We start from the raw sequence: 7206 nt of genomic DNA, 5'->3' as shown, positions 1-7206 counted from the left end.
GCTAATAGTGCCTGTGGCTATGTTCGCATGCACAAATGTTTGTCCTTTATTCCACTGTTCTTTGCCTAAAGGTCACATGCCAACAAAACATGAAGATAATGGTGTGTTATTACTCCTTTCCACTTTCACACTGAAGCAGGGAGAAAGAAATCATTTACTATAATATTTTTCCATGGCTATATAAATCCTGACTGCCTTGAGAAATTCCTGTGTGGGGTTATTTCAGGGAATTCTCAAGGCAAACAGAGTTTAATAGTGTATGCAGAAACCCACACACCCAGAGGGAGGGAGGATCAAACTCCTCAGTCCCAAGTGACTCCGTGAAACTGTTCAGGAGTGGGAGAAAACATTGATGGTGATGAAATACAGGGTCACAGACAGCAATTTTACCCTGCTCAGTAACAGCACCATGGGTTGGTCCATTGCAGTGCAGATACCCTAAGAACAGCCAGACTGAAAATCAGGAGTGAGGATATTACTCTTACCTGCACACCACAACCTCTGGACCAGGGAGCAGACAGAGTGCCCCCTCCCAGGAGCCTGAAGGATTCAATAATGTCTGTGATACCAGGAGCCCAATGATGTATCTGGCCTTTTCAGGTTCATCACATTATTTAAATTAACAACCTAGCTTTAGAAAAAAGTGGAAGCTATTTTTCTTTACGCTTGTTCTTTAAAAATTTAAATTTTGTGACTAGCAATGAATATAAGATTAGGTTAAGTATCTGATCTGAGAAAAAAAATTTCCTGATACTTTCCTATTTAACATAAAAATGAATGTGTGGGTGTTTTTTTTGAAATGAAAAATTACTCAGGTGCCTTAGATATCTACTTCTTTGGAAACATGTGAAATGTCTGTGTTAGTTTCAGAAATTCAATTTAGTTCTTCAAGTCACTTGGGCACATTTGAAAATATTACCCTTGATCTAACTCTTGTTAGAAAAAGATTGGTGTCTTCATTAAACAACCCTGCTGAAATGAAACTTCCGTAAAGTTCTCCATTTAGATGAGGTGGGGTTTTTTTCAAAAAAAAGAAAAAAAAACACCAAACAAAAAAAGCCCCAAAAACCCCAAATCCTCAAAAACATTTTCACTTGCTTGATTAAACATACATTATGGATCATTGCCAAGACAAAAACAGCTTTAACTAAGCATCAGACCTCAATTTTCCACTTTAGAGAGTTATAACATATAGTCTTTACTATACATACTACTCTCATTTAGTCATAATAATCTTCTTCACCTGCTATGTTGAGTTTGAATAAGACAGAATTTAAGCTGTTGAAATCTGAGCACAAACAGAACCCTAGAAAAATAATCTCTCTTCATATTAAGAGGTTATTAAGTAATTGGCCATCTCTGTTCAAGTCATTGAAATAATTGTTCTTTGCAGCTATTACCCTGTGCTTTCAGTTTACATAGTTTTTCCATTTAACACAAGTAGAAGATAACTCACCAAGTTGGCAAAGAGTGTTCTGATTAACAAAAACATTTTGAGCTAAGACAAACTCAATGCAATTATTAGTATAATCTTATTACCAAGATAAATCTTCAGACAAAGTTCAGACAGAAGCCAGTAGCTTCTATATATAATACTAAATTTAATTATACCTAGTTAAACCATCAAATGAGAAAGCCTGGGTTAGGCTGGGAGTTTGTGGGTGTTTATGAAATGGCCCAAGAGAGCTGACAGGTTTTAATCCTGTCCTCCTGTTCTTCCTGCACAGCTTTGGTGAGCGATTAAAAGGGGGTTTTGCAGGAGACAGAGGAAAGGGATCTGTTCCTGCACTATAATTACAACTCCCAGCATATATAATTCCATGTATTGAGTGTGGCTGGGATATGGGAGCAGAACTCCTCCCCAGGAGGGTGTCACAGGCTGCTGGGTGTCATCAGGACACTGATACCTGTTCACTCCTAAGTACAGCCCTGGACCCAAAGCTGCTCCTGGGCCAGCTCTGCTCCATGGGACACATCACTCATGACACCAAGCAGAGACACAAATCACATTCAAGATAACCCAAAATCCATCTGTAACCTCCTCCACTGAGCAGCTAAAATGCTCACTTCCAGCTAAATGAACATGCATTTTACAGCAGTAACATTGCTGAAGCTACCAGTGCTGTGAGAAGCTCTGGCAGCCTTCCTTTTGGCATTTTGCACTCCTAGGGATGCAAATCCAGAAGAACACGGCTCCAAGGTCTGCTCTGCTCTGCTGAAGCCAATGCAATGTGATCACACAGCCCCAGGACCCGGGCTGCAGGTCCTGACTCCACTGTCCCCATCTCAGACCTGTTCTCCCCACATATGCTGCTGCCTAAGAGAGCACCCACCCTAAAAAAAATCAGGTGATTCTCTGAGATGTTTATATGGTTATTTTAAAAGGCCTTGTGACAATGAGACTCAGTGGTGACCTGCTCTTGGTTTGCAGTCATGTGGCATGGAGTGCAATAGCACTGGCTCACCACAGTGGAGAATTAGAGAGAATCTCTTCTTGCTGCTAATTTAAGCCCTGTACAGCAAAAATGAACCAAATGCTGCCAGGCAGCAGAGCTGACTGGGATTTACCACAATCACAGCAGGCAATCAACAAAAATAACACAGAAAGGATATTGCACATGGAACTCAATTCACACCTCAAGTGGTTCTGTAGTACAGCAGCTATGGATACCTAGAGCACCCACGTGCTAAATAACTGATGGAAGTCAAGGGAAATATTTGAAAGAACACCTAAGGCTCATAAAAATACAAAAGCAAATCCAACCAACTTTTGAGCTTGCATCTGTGCAGATCCAAGCTGTATCTGTGACAGGTTAGCTATGTTGGGAAACTCCAGGATATGCTGTACAGACCAAGAAGTTATTTTTGAGCATCTAATGAATTCAGTAGTATTATTCCTTTTCATTCTATTACATTCTTGATAATGGATGGGTTTTATTTACTAATAGACATTGATGGTTTCAAGATAAGTTTTACTCCAAATATTCTAGAATATTGTAACATTGCGTAACATTCTAGATTTGTGCATAGAAATTGCCTTCCATTAGGGAAAGAGCCATTGGATGCAGTCAGCATTTGCAGAGTTATTGCCATTCTAACTGCTGCAGAGCAAATAAATTGCAATACCATGCTTCATGGAAAATCAGTCATTACTGTAATTAACCACCTTCCCTATCACCTTGCACTTTTGCCTTATCACATCATTGACTATCTGCTTATAATGAGTAACACTCAGGGGTTATTGTTACATATACAATTTACTGTAATTATTAGGTTACTGACAATGAAATGACTTATAAAACTAATAGTGCATCTTTGTTTCTCCACGTTCAATTTAAGGAACTGTGCCATTCTCACTTCATTTAAAAACATCAATAAAGCTGTTTCCAAGTTGAAAATTCATTTTCCTTTATACATAGACTATACATTTCATAGGACAGAAACCCATTTCCATATTAGTCACAGCAGCAAAATGATTTCTCACTCACCCTCAAGTTTATTAAAAACAAAGTGCTTTTAATATTGGGTGAAGCTGGATTAAAAGCATACATTAGCTTCTGACATTAAAATGGAGTAATTTTATTTCTTTGTTCCACCATCTTAGGCACCATTAGGAGCAGACTTTCAACAAATACTTTGGAACTTCCATTACTGTATTAAGAGGTAAATCTGGACTCCAAGAAATTAATGCATTAAGAGATGTATGTCGACTATAAAGGTAGATATATATAAAGATTATAATTATAATTTCTTCTAAAAAACATTACTGCAAAATACTCAGAAGCAGCTTTCCAGACATTATTTGTATATTTTTCCATTTTTCTAGCCTGCAAGAGAATAACAGTAAAATCCCTGAAGTTAATATGTGACAATAAGAATCAAAACATCTCACTTGGAAAACTTGCTTAGCAGAGCTGCAAACCAATAAAAGTGTTCTTTCACACACAATTCTCAAAACTCTCGACAGAAGCACTTCCAGGTCTGTTGCTTTTAGCTGCTGGCACTCCCCTATAAATATATATAATAAAAATAAAATATTAAAAATATATAATATAAAATAATAAAATAAAAATTAAAAAACTAAAAAAAAAATCTATGTTATGCCAATAATATATATACATTTCTGACATTCCTTCTGCAGAGTTCCCCTGCCCCTCCTTGTTCCCACCTTGGAGAAGTTAATAGAAGACATTTCAATGTCTCTGTCTCACCCTGGGCCCACCAACTCGGCTCTGGAGTGTTCAACAAACTGATGCACCCTCCTTGAGTTCTCTTTTCCCCTTGGCTGCCTTTACCTGCAGCCACTTGAACTCCACAGACACCTTTCCTTGTGCAGTTTGATGTGGCCCTCCCAGGCCCAGAGCAGGGATCCCAGCACCCATCCTGCCCCAGAGATCTCCCCAGCTCTGAGGAAAACAGGCAACTGCCCCCTGCCAACACTTTCTCTGAGCTCCCAAAAAATCCAAGCCAGCCTGCTTCCCCTGAGAAGCCATTTACATCAGCTGTGGTTGTCCTTCCTCCTCCTATCTATTCCTTCTGCTACCAGCTCCTTCCAAGCTGGGCTGACATGTCCCACAGGAGATAAAGCTGCTTTTTTTTTAAATTAATTATTAATTGCACCCTGACTGACTCTCCTCAAAGATAATTTTCATCCCTACGTTATTCCTATTTTTGCACGCAAAGAAGAATTTGTGAGATCAGGATCATCATTTCATGGTCTGTACACATTAAAACACATGGCAAATCTACCTTTTAAATCATTATTATTGTTGTTAGCCAATTGTATGCACAAATTAAAGCAGAAGGAGCACTGTTTGGTTTTAAACATGACAGATAGTTTGCATGTTTCAGCATTGCCCTGGAATGAGCCAAGATTTTTTTTTTCCTTCTTTTACCATGGCCAAATCACTTCTGAAGCATCAGTAAATCAAGTCAGGTGTTTGATGCACCACAAATAAAGCCACTCAGTCTGATCTTGCAGACAAGGACAGTGGAAAAATGGGGAATGTAATACAACTACCTGGAGTACAAAGATGAGAAGTGGGTTGGAAAGAAATGCTGAGATCAGGGTGAGCAGGGAGGCTGGAGCCAGAGCTCCACGGTGGAGCAGGGGCACACAGCAAGGGTCTTGCTGGACCTCAAGAAACCAGGGCAATAAAATGAGCAGCCAGTGAAGGCTGATGCAAGTTAGGCTCCCTAACAGGGGGCTGGGCAAAGCCAGAGAGGGTTTGGTGCTCTTGCCCTGTGGGACACTAAGGATTGCTGTCCTGGATACAACCAGAGTAAGCAGAGCCCAGAATCCTGCTTTTGACAAGGAACAAACACAAACTGCTTAAGGAAAGAGTCCAAGGCCAGGCTGGAAGGGGCCCTGAGCAACCTCTGCTGTAGTGGATGGTGCCCTCAACCCATGGCAGGGGGCTTGAACAAAATGATCTGTAAGATTCCCTTCTAAACCAAACCATTCCATGAGCCTATAAGAAGCAGGAGAGCACAAATAATACCAGCATCTCCTCATCTCCTCTGCCAAGAACCAGTTAATTGATTTGCTGAATTAGGAATGTAAATAAGACTCGTGATTTTAAATAACCATTAATGGACTTATCCCTCATGCATTTATGCAGACCTCTTCTTAAACATAACTAATTTTGACTTTCAGAAGACTTTGTGGCAAAATAAACTTAACAGTTTAATTATCAGTTTTCCTAAGAAAAAAAATTACTTCCTATTGTTGGTCCTTCATCTGTAACTTAATAATTTCCTTTTGGGTCCTTCCAACTGAAAATCCATGCCTCAAAATTGTTTCCAGACCTGTGTATCTGGCACCTCCAGTTCTTCTGGACCTCTTGTTTGTTAAGGAGCAGCAGCAGATACCCCTGAGCAATCTGACAGTGCCCCAGGACAGTAATGCTCCTCCAGTTCCCCAAGATTACATCAGTCACATTGGTGTAAAATTTGCATTCCATTTCTTAAAAGTTCAATATGAAATCTACCCTTAGGAATCAATTTGAGTCAAGTCCTAAGGGCACAAAAATTCACATGGATACACTGTAACTGCTAAGACAGGACTTTTGTGAATGGAAAATTAGGGAGTTTTTGTCATAAACTAACTGATATCCAAAGAAAGGCTTTTTAAAGCTTCAGTCACAAATGTAGCAGTGGAAAAATCTTGAGCAATGAGCCTCATGCTGTAAAGTGAGCAAGAAGCGCATGCACAGCAGCATAAGGGAAAGTTTACAATGATTATCATCCCACAATGATACCAGGGTGCTCAAAATGCTCACATTCAGCAGAACAAAAATCAGTTCTGCTTTTATGAACGAATATTCCCCCTCATCACTGTTCGTTTTTAAGCACTCAGAATGAAAACAAACAAAACCCAATTATTTTTCTCTGTTATGGTACCACATGAGATCCCCTACCAGGGTTCTAGTGAGCGAGGCATCCTTCAAACACAAGATGGAATCTCATGCTCATGATGTTCCTAAAAAATGAGTTGCCAAAGAAGCTGACATGAAGAAAACAAGCAGCAAGTGAGACTGTAGACATCAATTCTTTAATTCCTTTCAGTGCTGGAAGCTGTTTAATAACTCACGACCATTTCTATGTAGTCAGGAAAGCGACTTCTGCTGCTACCTCAAAAAGTAACTATCCAAAAAAACCAAGTAGGTTTTTTTTTTTATTTTTACACACATATATCCATATAAATATATTCATCAGTTCATGCTTTTCCTCTGCTCTACAATTAATTTGCATGGTAGCTCCATGAAAGTTACACTTATTTAGTTTAGTCAAATTACACAGTCTTTTTTTAACCAAGTGACCAGAAGGCCCAAGAGGGACTCTGAATGACACAAGTAGGTAAAAAGGTCATTCCTAGAGCAGTTCCCTGCCCAGGCAGGCCAAAGTGTGGCCACATCCCTCCCTAGCTTAAGATTTCCATGGGCTTAGAAACAGCATTCCTGACATCACAGCGATCACAATGAAAAGTGAAGCATAAAACTCAGCCAAGATACATTACAGGGAATGTATTTGGTCATCATAAAGAAGGGCAACATCAGTTCCAAGAAGGTGCCATACAATTTCTGATGAAACTGTCCTTTATGAAAGACATTACTAATATTTCTTCTGAGACAGGTCTTGCAAAGCTAAGTAAAATCACTCAACTAAACTGCAAAAGTACTTTAAAGAGTCAAGCTGATTGATAAA

This window comes from Agelaius phoeniceus, chromosome 7 (assembly GCF_051311805.1).
Source record: "Agelaius phoeniceus isolate bAgePho1 chromosome 7, bAgePho1.hap1, whole genome shotgun sequence".
NCBI classification, from domain to species: Eukaryota; Metazoa; Chordata; class Aves; order Passeriformes; family Icteridae; genus Agelaius; species Agelaius phoeniceus.
The sequence above is the reverse complement of the archived record's forward strand: the minus strand, read 5'-3'. Positions refer to the sequence as shown.